At 44.2% G+C, this 14,440-nt stretch overlaps 2 long non-coding RNA genes across 6 annotated transcripts in view; one reads left to right on the forward strand and one right to left on the reverse strand.

Annotated features, from left to right (window-relative positions):
- Nucleotides 1-258: 258 nt before the first annotated feature.
- On the reverse strand, nt 259-3,529 carry LOC132589209 (uncharacterized). The gene is made up of 3 exons (XR_009556557.1): nt 3,301-3,529; nt 2,442-2,577; nt 259-635 (listed from the first exon to the last, which is right to left on the reverse strand). It is a non-coding gene; the product is annotated as an uncharacterized LOC132589209 (long non-coding RNA).
- Nucleotides 3,530-3,741: 212 nt separating this feature from the next.
- LOC132590295 (uncharacterized) overlaps nt 3,742-14,440 on the forward strand; it is a 394,082-nt gene continuing 383,383 nt past the window's right edge. For 3 of the 5 annotated variants that reach the window (XR_009556656.1, XR_009556655.1, XR_009556657.1), the window contains exons 1-2: nt 3,742-3,880; nt 12,923-13,026. This is a non-coding gene — a long non-coding RNA (uncharacterized LOC132590295). Of the gene's footprint in view, nt 3,881-12,922; nt 13,033-14,440 lie in introns of all 5 variants that reach the window. The other 2 variants (XR_009556658.1, XR_009556659.1) reach the window with 1 other exon arrangement.

Below are 14,440 nucleotides of genomic sequence, written 5' to 3' on the forward strand. Positions count from 1 at the left end.
GGTCTGGTCTATATGTGTTTGGCTCCTTCTAGTGGTTGATTTGATATTACACCAGTTTTTAGTTGGCACATGGAATGACTTCCATATAAGAAGCGATGTCTTCACATATATATGCCTCCTTTTGTTAAATGCTAAATTGCTGTCAGATCCTCCTTGTGTGTGGGTGGATGGAGGGATGATCAGGCCCACTGCCTGCTTGGCTGAGCCAAATGAAATCTCACCCCCCCAAGAGGAGACAGGGAAAGCTCCAGTTGAATCTTGAATACAAATGCTATGTTTATTGAATCATATTATCAAGGCAATCTATGTTGAGGCTTTCACATTACTGACTCATTAACCACCCAGCATGCCACATGCTCACATACCAAAGGTTTGCTTCTGCTGCAGCTGTGGTGGTTGGTTAAAATTGGAGAGACGAAAGATGTTTAGGACTCTGCCTCCTGGTTCTCCTCTTAGACTTTACATACTCCGAGCAGTAAAAAATCACAAGTTTGTCTTGGAGTTATAGGCTACATCAGCACTTTGAAGGCCAGTGGGTTGACTGTCTCCACCTCCTCCAAGACCACCTGTCTCCTACCACTCTCTGCTAGTTTTGCTGACAGTTGTAACCAACTTCCTCTTGCTCTTCTGATTTCCTAGTTGAAGAAGAAAAAGAAGACATTGGATTTATACCCTGCCCTTCACTTGGAGTCCTAGAGCAGCTTAAAATCTTTCCCAGGCTCGTAGCTACTGGGGGGGGGGGGCAGGCCCATCCTTTCAACCTCCTTTCCCAGCTGTACTGCCTCTTCATTGGAGGCCCCTCCATTTCTGTTGGTCTCTCTGCCACTCAGGGCTGCTGAGCAGGCAGCTTCCTCAACTGGAGCCCCACAGGTCTCAGCATCAGAGCCCTTAAGGAGGGTGGGGAGGGGAAACCACATGCTCCACTTTGGTCCTTGTGACCACTCTCCCTGGGGGCAAACGTACTTGCTTTGTGCCTCAGAGCTGGTATGGGGGGCTAAGGCGCAGCTTCCCTCCAAATCGGCAACAGCAGGGGGAGGGAGGCATGCATTGGAGGATACCCCAGCCACAGCGGGCTCAATGGTGGGGGAGGGATTGGTGAAGAGAGCTGCTGTTGCTGGCGGGGAAGGCAGCTTCCATGCAGCCTACTCGCCAGCCCTTCCATGTCCAGAGAAAAAGAGGCAGCTTAAAGGGTGGGTGGCTAGCCAGGTGCTGGATCAGCCTGAGGTGCTGGAGGCTGGGGTGGGGGGATGGCAGGAAGTGAGGACTTGTGGGATGGGAGCCAGGCAGCCAGGGACCAGTGCAACTGCCCATCTGGGGAACTACAGGGGATTCGCGATGCCCTCATTGAGTTCCCCTCCCATGTTGTCCCCCCCCATTACCTCCGACTCCCCCTCCCCATAGCTTCCTCTCCTTCTCTGGGGAGGAGTGCGTGTGCATGTGCAGACACCAGCTTCACTTTGCACGACTGCAGCACACACATCCAGAACCCTGGACAGCTGGGCCGGGCAGTTGCGGGAAAGGCTTACTCTTGAGTACACCGTCCAGTGCCCATTCCCTATGTCCCCCCCAAACAAAAAAATCTCCTGTGTGCCCCACCAAACTTGGAATCCTGGCTGTGGCTCTATCCCTCTCCTCACAACAGACACCCTGTGAGGTAAGTGGAACTGAGAGAGCTCTTTTAGACTTGAGAGGTTCCAGTGAATGAACTGAGCTATTTTGGGAGGGCAAGCAGAAAGGGCCATATACACCAAGTCTGACTCTTGTGGCTTTTCTCTGGAAAGCTGAAATTGAAGTACCTATTTCTTCTGGCCTCACAGTCACGTTCCTACTCACACACATAAATGTTCTCACCACTCTGCAGCCCCAGCTATAGAGAAGGATGTGAGTTACCTTAATATTGTATATTTTTTAAAAAGCACATTAAGATGATGATGATGATGATATTGGATTTATATCCCGCCCTCCACTCCAAATCTCAGTCTCAGAGTGGCTTACAATCTCCTTTACCTTCCTCCCCCACAACAGACACCCTGTGAGGTGGGTGGGGCTGAGAGGGCTCTCACAGCAGCTGCCATTTCAAGGACAACCTCTGCCAGAGCTATGGCTGACCCAAGGCCATTCCAGCAGCTGCAAGTGGAGGAATGGGGAATCAAACCCAGTACTCCCAGATAAGAGGCTACGCACTTAACCACTACACCAAACAGGCTCTCTGTTAACTGATTGCATACATAGGTGCAGTAAGCCATAAGTTCAGGCCCCGTTTTTCACACCGTCTCCAACTTCAGAGTTAATCCTTTTGGTCCCAAAGGCTGCATCAAGGCAAGTTGAGTGATGGGAAATATCTATAGCCATTATAAAGCAATACTAACAGTAAAATTATTTTTTCATGTAGGATAGACTGAACCATTCACAAATGGAGAGCAGCTCCCCATCCTCCTTACATTGATCCGAAACATAGCCTTCTGTTTCCATGATGAGCCAGCCTGCTGCTTTGAAGAAAGCCCCAAGAAGAGGATGAAAGTAACATACGTTCTGTCCATTAGCCAAGAAAGGCAGCTGCCACAAGGAGACAAAAACCTAAAGCAATTATAAAACAAATGCCTGTTGCACCTTAAAAATATTTATTCCAGCATTATCTTAAATCAGAGCGCACTCAGATGCTAGAGTGAAGAAACCATTTTCCATATAATATTGTGAGGTTCTTACATTGTTGCAGACCTGGAAGTCACAGTTCTACCCCCCCACCCCCAAAAAAGGCAATGCAAAAGTGTTGAATGAGAGCTCATCAACCAAACACCATCCTCAATCCTAGGTCCACAACGTTGTTGTGTTTGCAGTCTAAATTGTTTTTCATAGTTTGTAATCCGCCTACAGTTTCCGTGAGAGTCTGGCTATAAAGCTGATTTTCTTATTGTTTAATTTATTGATGAGAGTTTAAGCTTCGAAGAAGTGAGTTCTGATTCACGAAAGCTGGGGAAAATGTTAGTCTTGAAGGTACCACAGGACTTCTGTTTTATTTTGCTAAAATACCGATGTATAATTACAAAAGAACGCTATAAAACCATTCTCTAGTTTAGGATTGATGCCTTCATAAAGGAAATGAAAGGAAAGGTCCCCTGTGCAAGCACCAGTCATTTCCGACTCTGGGGTGACGTTGCTTTCACAAGGTTTTCACGGCAGACTTTTTTACGGGGTGGTTTGCTATTGCCTTCCCCAGTCTTTTACACTCCCCCCCCCCCCCCCCGCAAGCTGGGTACTCATTTTACCTACATCGGAAGGATGGAAGGCTGAGTAAACTACCTGAATCCAGCTTCCGCCGAAATCGAACTCAGGTCGTGAGCACAGAGAGTTCAGACCACAATATCTGCACTACTGCTGCTTTACCACTCCGCGCCAAGGGGCCGCTATGCCTTCATAAAACCTACCACTAATTAGCCCCTTTATGGTTGCTGGCGGACACAACCAGCCCTTTTCTGACATAACCCGCATTTGCACCGCTAATACATTTCCTGCAGGGGGCGTCAAGAATGGCAGTTTATAGCTTCTACCCCACCAACCCGGCGGAGCGAAAGGGTAGGCGTTTAGGCACTTAAGAATAGCCAATCCTGTCTCAAAGTGATAGCCTATTCTTAGCCAATCAGGTGGACCGTTCGGGAGGGCGTCCTCTGGAGCTTGTTCAAGGCTGTATCGGTATCCAATAACGGATGTATAAAGAAATGATTGATAGGAGCATGACCCAATAGAAGGATGCGGAGGTAGGTGGGGCTGTTGCTCCGCTCGGGACCCCATTGGGTAGTCGATGCAAGGAGGGGAAAATGGCGGAGTGAGGGGAAGAAGTGAAGTAAGAGCCGTGGGCTGCGGCCCAATGGCCTCAGCTGAGGTAAGAGGGGGTGAACTCAAGGGCCAGTGTAGAAGGGGTTGAACGAAAGCGGCGAGGCTTGACGGGTGCAATACGGGCTGCCTGCTTGCAGGTCGGGCCAGGTGCCTGAGTGTCCTCCTGAGCTCTGTGCCCGGGGTAAGTTCGGGTGTTTTAAGCTTCGAGCTTCTCGTTTACAAAAGCCCTGCTTCCTTTTTCTGGCCTCGACGGTGGTCATTTTCCTTCGGAGCCGCGAAACCCTTAGTGGGTTGGGTCTGGACTCTTCCTGAGTCCGGAGGAGAATTACGTGGCCATTTCTTTCTGTACCTGAACTTCTTGTTGGCTTCTCTCCCGCTGTGCTTTATGCCACTTACATTCCGGGATTTTCCCTAGGTTATATGCTTTGGAAATGGAATTTAGGGTTTTTTGGAAGTAAGATAGCTCCAGTCCTCCTGCCGTTCATACGTGGTAAACGCAGTGCTCTTAAATAATTTTCCTGCTGCTTACTTTTCCTGTCAGTTTTGCCGTTTATTTCCTCCGTTTTCTTTTCCGTTTTCAGTGCTCTTTGTAGTTTGGAATATATATATTCATAAAAGTAGTAGGTAGAAGGCTTTCTTTAAACAAAGCAGAACTAAGAAGGATGAGCCTTTAACGCAGGAAGTTATGGCTAGCTTTAAAAAGAAATGTTGAATCATATAGTGTGAATGAGTTGACGGATCTCTGATGTGCCATTGTTCGAGCAGCAGATGGCTGAAGAACACATTTTGAATGTATTAATTGGTATGCACTGTATACTCATTGCCATTTCCTAAGTAGTTAGCAGCTGCATCTATTGAAGTAGGTAGGTGTTGTAGAAATGTAATAAATGCATACACATGAAGTTTACTTATTCAGCTGCCAAAATGGCTTGGAATATAAAAAGACAAAGATGGGCACGAAGGGGCAGCAATTATCTTTTTCTTTCTACAGCAGATGCAAATGCAATTTATTTCTTACTAAATTTATAAACTGCTCTCCCTGGAAGCAGGCTCAGGGTGGCTTACAGCAGTTAAAACCAGATAAAATAAGTATAATGCCAAAAATACAATAAATATAAATTCATATAAGTTAAAATGTTAAAACTAATAGGTGGCAAGGACACCCCCCCCCTCTGGTGTCCATAAACACCTCCTACAGATGCTGGGCATGAGATGACACACTGGCTCATTCAGCAGATGCCACAGCAGTTTCTAAGAAGAACAGTTCACATAGGCTGTGTAGGCAAGGGAGGCCAAAGATGTGCAGACATCCACCACCTCAGCCAGACACCTGATGGAACAGCTCTGTTTTACAGGCCCTGTGGAATTGCATTAAATCCCAAAGGGCCCTGATTTCAGATGGAAGCATGTTCTACCAGGCTGGGGCCAGAATAGAAAATGTCCTGGCCCTGGTTGAGGTTAAACGAATGACCTTTAGGGACTACCAGCAGATGTTGTTCAGTAGAGCACAGAGCTCTCTGAGGCACATAGGGGAAGAAGAGGTTCCGAAGATATGTTGGTTTCAGACCATAAAGGGCTTTGAAGGTTAAAACCATAACCTTGAAAAGGATTTTTCCCTGTCTGAACTCAATAGGCATTGGAAACTCATCAAGCTGTTTATCTTTGTTTACTGACCTTTACAAGTGAATTCCAGTTTTATCACAAGTGTCTTTTTTGACACTGCTTCCAGTGTTCCCTTTAAGCTCCACACTGTTGTGAGCAGAAATTCTGCTTTGTGAGTGAAAAAGCTAGTAGCATTAAAGTTGTGAGTCTGCATTTGATTATCATGTAAACTAGTTTTTTAGAAAATTACTTCCATAACCTTTTAAATTATATTTAAATTATTTTAAATTCTTTTAAATTATATTTAAACTGTATTTTAAGAATAATTCAAACATTAGAGAAAACAGAATCAACTCAAATTTCACACACCCCTTTCTACAATATTTGTAGTCCTGCCCTCTGGAGAACAGATCTACTTGCCCTCTTTCCCCACTATATTGGTAGACCTGGCTTCCAGAGAACAGGTCAACCCGCCCCTTTCCACTATATTGATAGATCTGGCCTTGGACTGTCACCCTGTGCTGAGCCTTAGAAAACACACTAGCACTTGTGGGAGGGAGGGAATCATGCAGCCTGTTGTGTGTGTGCGCGTGCGTGCGTGTTTTTTAGTCAAATATAGTTAGCATTACAGGTCAAGTATAATGAGACAAGGAACAACCACTGTCAGAACCCTGCCTGACCTAACAAATAGGAAGTTTCTTAAATGTTATTAACCTGCCTAAAGTGCTTATTTATTCAAATATTTATATTACACTTTCCCCTGTGACTCAAGGCAGCTTACAAATCATATTGAAAAGCATAATAGGGGTATGCGAACCCCCCCCCCACACACACACACACTTTTTCCCAGCTTTATTGTAGCCTGTGTGGACCATGATAGTCAATGGGCACCCTAGACTATAATGGAGAATCAACCTGGGGCTTGGGGGTCTGTTTTTTGAGTTAGAGGCACCACATTTGTATCATAGCTGCTGGTGCCTCTCCTCAAAAACCTCCCCAAGTTTCAAAAAGATTGGACTAAGAAGTCCAATTCTGTGGGCCTCAGAAGGAGGTGCCCCCAACCTCCATTGTTTCCAGTGCAAGGGGAAATGCGTTGTGAGCAAAGAGCAGAAATCTGTGAGTAGCCTTTTGAAAACTTGTGCACCAGCACCCCCTAGCTCAGCTGTCTTGGAGAAGGATCTTGCTGGAGAAAAGCTGGACACGAGTATAGACAATGAGAGGTTGTCTACTGACAGTTCCTCTGTAACAGTCAGATATAGCAAATATCCCTAAAAATTGTTTGGATGTGATTAGAAGACCTGAAAATTTGTCTTCAAAGTGCTTTACAATGACTGTATTTTCTTGAATTGGGCAGCCTAGCATGAACGCTCTTAAGAGAATTGCCTGACTGCTGTCTGGATAGCATAGTTCTCAGTATGCTGGATAGCTTCAGTATTTACTCTGCAAGTTGCTATTTAAAAAGGTGGAGGGTGTTGAATGAAAAGGTTTAACTTCTGAACCTCAGTGGCAGAATATACTACAAAATATTTTCAGTCAGTCCAATTGCAACAGCAGAAACTGAGCTTTGTGTCAGTGTTATGGTATCTTGTCCTGGGTAAGGCCAGAAGCCTCAGTGTATTATTTGTATTCCTTGCAGTTCTAGAGACCAAGGCCTGTACATGGTTAATATAGATTTTGTGGTTCCAGTGAAGTTGACAGTTCTACTTCCTATCTCCTTTCCTTCTTTGGTAGTGAAGCAGTTCTGCCTTTGAGAGAAAAAGCAAACCACAGACAGATCAGGAGCAAAAGTCAGTAGTAGCTGGAAGCTAGGTCCAGTCTTCCAGTTAGCACAAAGGCCACTGTCATAGTTGACATGTAGCTGAGTTCGAGTTCACAGATAGCACAGAAGTATACTACCCATGCAGACTGGTTGGACAAGCAAAGCTTTCTCTTTAGACCAGGGATTAAATACCCTGGAGAGGACAAAGCACCACCTTCTTTCTGGGCTTGACTGAGCCCAGATCTTGCTAAGCACTATATATGCACATGTTGTGATCTGGCTGCATAGCTGGAGCATGAACTGCCAGCCTGTCTCTACCACTCCTGCCAGATGGCGAGAGAACCTGGAGGACTGATAGCCTAGGAACTGGGACATCACTGGCAGGTTGGCAATTTTAACACAATTTTTTAAGGTTAGTTATTGTGTTTTTATTAGTTTTAAATTTCTAATCCTGAATTATGAATTACTGTGTTGTACACAACCCTGAGCCCTGCTTTTTTGGGGAGGGGTGGTGGTTAAAATGCAATGAAATAAATAAACTGGAGCCGATCCTTAGGGGAAGAGCTTTCGATCTGAGGCCCAGGGATCTGGATCTAGAGGGGTCCAGTGGTGTCAGGTATCTCCTGATATTCTTTGTGGTGGCCCCTATTTTATCTTGTTCATTCTCTGATGATGAGCCCTCTCTTGGATCTGGCCCAAGAGCAGTCCTGACAGGCAAGCTGATAGCTTCTTTATTTAGTTTCAAGCCTTGAGATCTCATTGAGTCTTTAGTTACCCAAGCCTTACAGAACCTTGCTGTAAACAAAGCATAGAAATGCAGCCTTAAATGGAAATAGTTACCCTTTACTATTGCATTTTTAACATATTAACATTAGCTAAACAAAAGTAACTGTGGAAAAAAATAATCTACTGTATTTCCTTTGGCAACATTGCTACTATTTACTACCTGGAAAAGGGTAAAATACAAGATGCTGAGAGTCACTGTTACTGTGAACTGTGTCATCTTGTAATATGCACAGTTCTGTTAATTTTAAGTATACTGTCAATTTGCTGTATGGAGTAGAGCAGGGCTGGCCAACGGTAGCTCTCCAGAAGTTTTTTTTTTTGCCTACAACTCCCATCAGCCCCAGCCATTGGGCATGCTGGCTGGGGCTGATGGGAGTTGTAGGCAAAAACATCTGGAGAGCTATTTATTGGCCACCCCTGGAGTAGAGAATCAGGGGTTCAGATTTTTATCAGGCTTACTCTAATTTGTGTAGTGATTCTAAAAAGTTAATGGACAGCTGTTCTAGAAATAGATTTGCATCACAAAATCATGGGTTTTTTCTCTTTTACGCAAATACATATTAGCATCATAACACTGAATGAATACCAGACTATTTGAATGGATAAAGAAAGGGGAGAAGAATCCAATGTTATAAATCAAGCGAATAGGTAGCCTGTTTTCTGAATATAGCAGTGCTTTCAGTGGTGATTTTTGTATAATTTTAAAATTTTGTGATACCAGTTTCTCTTCCTTGATTTACAAAATGCTATGCATCTGCATTTTCCATGGGATCCATGTAAACTGCAAATCTTCAGCACCTCTGGAAATCAGGCATAAATTGGTGTGAAAAAACAACCCCTTCAGATACTGTGTGTATCTAAAGAGCTGAATTAGCCAAGTCCCTTTTCCCTTCTCCTCTCTATATGTTACAGTAATCAGAGTTTTAATCTTGGGGAAAGTAAGAAAGCTTAAATGTCATATCCACATCCTGTAAAAACGATGTAGTGATTGTTATAGTTATTGCAGTTTGATTTGAAATGGTAAATGCAGAGTATAGGATGATATATGAAAATGTATGTAGTACACAAAGTGTATGAAAATGAGAGGACAATCTTAAGAAGACCTGGAGAGCTGCATCTTGCTAAAGATGCTGACTCTTCCTTGCCTTTGAAAATATCCCCGCATTGCAGAAGGAGAATAATACAGACCAGAGTGTTTTGGTTTATACATACTGGGGGTATGCTTGTGTTTTAATTGTGTAAGCTCTTTATAATGGAGTAGCCCTTTTCATAGGTGATCCATCATTCTATTGCTGGGCTTGTCAGCTTTGCATTCTTGAGGCGTTATTTTGATCTTCTTCTTCAAAGAGGTTCAAGCAGAAAATACAGATTCTCTGATCATGTTAGTGTCAAAATACTCCATTTCTTTTACAAAGTATTATGTTAGTACATTTTTGAAAACTGCATACAGTTTTTAGTTGATGGTTACACTCCTTTTATAAGGTCATGGTTACCAGTTGTGAAAAGAATGCAGCATTTAAAAATGCATTTATTTGAATACTGCATTTTAAATGCTTTCATTGTTGCCTAAGTGTATTTAAATTTTATTTTCTATTTATATCCCACCCAATCGCACAAGTGGGCTCAGGGCAGCTTACAATAATAGAACAATATATTAACAACATATTAAGATTAGAATCCACATATCAGGATTAAAACAGCATCATAAAAATGGGTACTATCAAATCAGAGGCAACACAGTAAACAATAGTTCAGACATTGGCAGCAAAACCACACAACATAACATAAATACCTTGGTGATATGGTTCTGGGGGAAGCAATGACTTTCAAAGGATGCCCACTGGATCAGTTAAAATCCTGGCAGAACAGCTCCATCTTGCAGGCCCTGCAAAACCTGGATAAGTCCCACAGGGCCCAAATCTCCAGTGGGAGCTCATTCCACCAGGTAGGGGCCCAGACTGAAAAGGCCCTGGGCCTCGTTGAGGCCAGTTGGGCATCCTTAGGACCAGGGATCACAAGATGTTGTGTAGGAGACCTTAGAGCCTGGAGGGGCTCATATGGGGAGAGGCAGTCCTGGAGATATGCAGGCTCCTGGCCATAAAGGGCCTTAAAGGTAAGGTCCAACACCTTGAAATAGATCCAGTACTCGAGAGGTAGCCAGTGCAGTTTGCACAGCACTGGATGCATTCATGCCCGCATATTTAGTGCTGGTGTATCTTGATGTTAAGTGCATTTGTGTAGGGGTAAGTGTTGTTTTACAGTTTATATGGCAACCTATATATGATAGTAGAGACTCAAAATATGGATGGAATATACATATCGCCAGAAACACAGTTCTGGCATGCTTATGAAGGGGCTTGGTGGCCGTATTTATTGAGTGCCACTTCATGAAAACTTGCAGATTCCTTCCAATGTGATTCAAAAAAGTCTTGTTTAGAATTCAGTTTCAGTGAAATTGCAGATAGAGATGTAAAATTTCAGAAAGTTTTGAATTCATTGGGGGGGGGGATTTTGTTTTGTTTTTTGAGGGGGGACAGAAAATGTGGGAAAATACATATGCAATGTTCACTTACTGTACAATCAAAGCTAACTTAATTTTATAGATTTAGCAACATAAAATGCATTGTTTATAACTGCCCCATGGCACAGAGTGGCAAAGCTGCAGTACTGCAGTCCTAAGCTTTTCTCATGATCTGAGTTCGATCCCGACGGAAGCTGGGTTCAGGTAGCCGGCTCTAGGTCGACTCATCCTTCTGAGGTCGGTAAAATGAGTGCCCAGCTTGCTGGAAATAAAATGTAGATGACTGCAGAAGGCAATGGCAAACCACCCCGTAAAACGTCTGCCACACAAAAGTTGTGAAAGCAACATCACCCCAGAGTCAGAAACGACTGGTGCTTGTGCAGAGGACTACCTTTTTTTTTATAACTTAGCATATACAATCTTAGTATTTGACATATTCAAGGAATTGAAAAGTTATGTGCCTTATTTTTCACAAGCAAAATTGTAAATCTACATAGTGCTTGAGAAAACTGCAAGATACTGCACCCTGTGCTCCCTTAGCACATATACATTTTAGTTGTTGTTCAGTCGCACAGTCGAGTCCAACTCTTTGCGACCCCATGGACAAAGTCATGCCAGGTCCTCCTGTCTTCCACCATCAGGTAAAAGCTGTTACCTTCCTTTTGTGGTTGCTGGTTAGAGAGAGCTCAGTTCTTAGTGAAACTTTTAGAGTTTAAGGCTTTGGTACAGTGTCTGCACCTATAAAGATACCATCTGGTCTTTTTTCCCTTCAGGAAGATAGACCAATAAGCTACTTTTTACCTAGTCTGTGGGTATATGTTTTATGGTTTGGGGAGATCAGCCACAAGAAAACAGTCTGCTTAAAAGGACAACGTAAGGCATGCAGCAGTTGAGAAGCAATGAAAACCTTGCATTCTCCCCTCATGAAGATTAGTATCCTAGATTCTGAAGTGTATCTTGGATTTAAGAAAAGTATGTGGCTACAGCATGAGTTAGATCCCGGTGGAGGTTGGGTTCAGGTAACCGGCTCAAGGTTGACTCAACCTTCCGTCTTTCCAAGGTCAGTAAAATGAGTACCTAGCTTGCTGGGGATAAAGTGTAGATTACTGGGGAAGGCAATGGCAAACCACTCCATAAAAAGTCTGCCAAGTGAACGTCATGATGTGATGTCACCCTATGGGTTGGTAATGACTTAGTGCTTGCCCAGGGGACTACCTTTACCTTTTTACAGCATGCCCACATTGTCTTTCAAAGTATTTAACTCATTCTAAAGAGAATATGTTTCATAGAAAATTGAGGAAGATGTTGGGTTTGAAAAATTTAAAAAAATGTTAGGTGCGGGGAGGAAATAACAAACACTTTTTCTCCACATTTTTCTATTTAAGATAAATAACTGAGGTGTTGTACCTTGTTGAATTGGACTGCAAAAGGAAGTAGCTTTCCTAATTACGTCAAAGTGATGATAGGGTAGAATATTGCAGGTGGAAGAGGTGGAGGTGTCTGCCATAACCCCACACAAACAGAAGTGTGATTTACTTGTATGTATCTTTCCAAGGGAAGAACCATAAAGTGGGATCTTCTTTGGCAGTGTGAACTCTACAGCTAATTAGCACCACAACAAAGTGAGGGAAGACTGTGACATTTGTTCTTAACCTTTCCCTGGGATAGCCTTTCCTCCACAGCTGATTCCCCCCACCACCACCTTCATGTGATGGTAATTTTAATTTTAAAAAAACCAAAACACCTTTCCTGTATGATTCTGACATGTGCTTAGTTTCTATCTTTATTTAGGGAGCAGTACAACATTGCTGCCATCCCTTTAAATATCTAGGCTGGTGAAGAATTCTGGGAAACCTGAAAGCCTGCACAGCATTTTGAATTATTTTACTTAGCCTTAATAAAAGAGTATGACGTGGAATTTGTTTTATACTTGTTCTAGTAATACCCTGTCTTAGTAGATTTTCAGTAGTTGATAGTAGTTGCAAGCAGTGTTCTCTCTAAGGCCCAGGGGTGGCCAACAGTAGCTCTCCAGATGTTTTTTGTCTACAACTCCCATCAGCCCCAGCCATTGGCCATGCTGGCTGGGGCTGATGGGAGTTGTAAGAAAAAACATCTGAACAGCTACCATTGGCCACCCCTGCTTAAGCTATGGAGTCTTGTGAGCAAAAATTCTACTTTGTGAGCTACTGGAATAAAGTTGTGAGCTACTGGCAATAAAATTGTGAGCTACTGCATAAATTACTTTGCTCTGGGACCATTTTTCCTGAGCTAAGACAAAAATGTGTGAGCCAGAGGCTTAAAAACTGTGAGCTAGCTCACACTAACTCAGCTTAGAGGGAACACTGGTTGCAAGATGGAAAAGAATAAATATTGAGGAATGCCCACATTTTAAACTGTTTTATTTCTGTTGTGTCTGCCAGGTCCATACATAAACCATCTTGATTGCCAGGTGGAACAAGAAAATTGCTTTACCAGAAAGCTAAAGACATTATACATGAAGATTTGTGCGGCCCTGAAACAAACAGTAAGTGTCTTCTGCTAATTTCATGGTTTGGCCTCTTGATTTCAAAGCAGTTTAGAAGCTGACTTGATGTGGATGGAACTTGTTTTAAAATATGTTACTTTGTTAAGAACACGTTGGCTGGTACCATTATTACAAATGTTTGTGTATTTTATTTATTTATTTATTTGAGATTTATATCCCGCCCTTCCCACGAATGGCTCAGGGCGGCTTCCAACAATTTAATCAAACATAAAATTTAAACAATATTAAGTATAAAACAATTAAATATTTAAACAGTTAAAACTTTAAAACAGAATATTTCAATTTCCTGTAAACAGATGGCTGGCCAGTTACATCAGTTGTCATCATAGCTAGGTGTAGGCTAGCCGGAAGAGGGTCGTCTTACAGGCCCTGCGGAACTGCGCCAAGTCCCGCAGGGCTCTCACCTCTTCTGGCAGCTGATTCCACCATACGGGGGCCATAACGGAGAAAGCCCTTTCTCTGGTGGCTTTCAGACGGGCTTCTTTTGGCCCGGGGATAGTGAGGAGATTTTGTGTTCCCGACCTCAGTGCTCTCTGGGGAACATGTGGGGAAAGACGGTCCTTCAGGTAGGCAGGTCCCAGGCCATATAGGGCTTTAAAGGTAATAACCAGCACCTTGTACCGGACTCGGTATATCACTGGAAGCCAGTGCAGAATCCGGAGACCCGGCCGGATGTGTCCCCACTTTGGGAGACCCAATAGCAGCCGGGCCGCGGCATTCTGCACCAGCTGCAGTTTCCGGGACAAGGGCAGCCCCATGTAGAGGGCATTGCAGTAGTCCAACCTTGAGGTGACCGTAGCATGGATCACTGTTGCTAGGTCGTCGCGTTCCAGAAAGGGGGCCAGCTGCCTTGCCCGCCTAAGATGAAAAAATGCGGACTTGGCAGCGGCTGCTATCTGAGCCTCCATCTTTAAGGAAGGCTCCAACAGCACCCCCAAGCTCTTGACCCTGTCCGCCGCCGTCAGCGGCGCACCGTCAAAAGCCGGTAGGGAGATCCCCCTCCCCGGGCCGCGGCGACCCAAGCAAAGGACCTCTGTCTTTGTAGGATTTAGCTTCAGCCCACTCAGTCTGAGCCACTCAGCCACGGCCCGTAATGCCTGGTCAAGATTTTCCGGGGCGCAGACAGGTTGGCCATCCATCAGTAGATAGAGCTGGGTGTCATCAGCATACTGGTGACATCCCAGCCCATACCTTCAGGGCAATCTGGGCAAGAGGCCGCATATAGATGTTAAATAACATCGGGGAGAGAACCGCCCCCTGGGGCACACCACATATAGATGTTAAATAACATCGGGGAGAGAACCGCCCCCTGGGGCACACCACAATCGAGTGTGCGCCTCCGGGATAGCTCCCCCCCAATTGCGACCCTTTGTCCCCGACCTTCCAGGAAAGA

Source organism: Heteronotia binoei, chromosome 21 (genome assembly GCF_032191835.1).
Source record: "Heteronotia binoei isolate CCM8104 ecotype False Entrance Well chromosome 21, APGP_CSIRO_Hbin_v1, whole genome shotgun sequence".
NCBI lineage: Eukaryota > Metazoa > Chordata > Lepidosauria > Squamata > Gekkonidae > Heteronotia > Heteronotia binoei.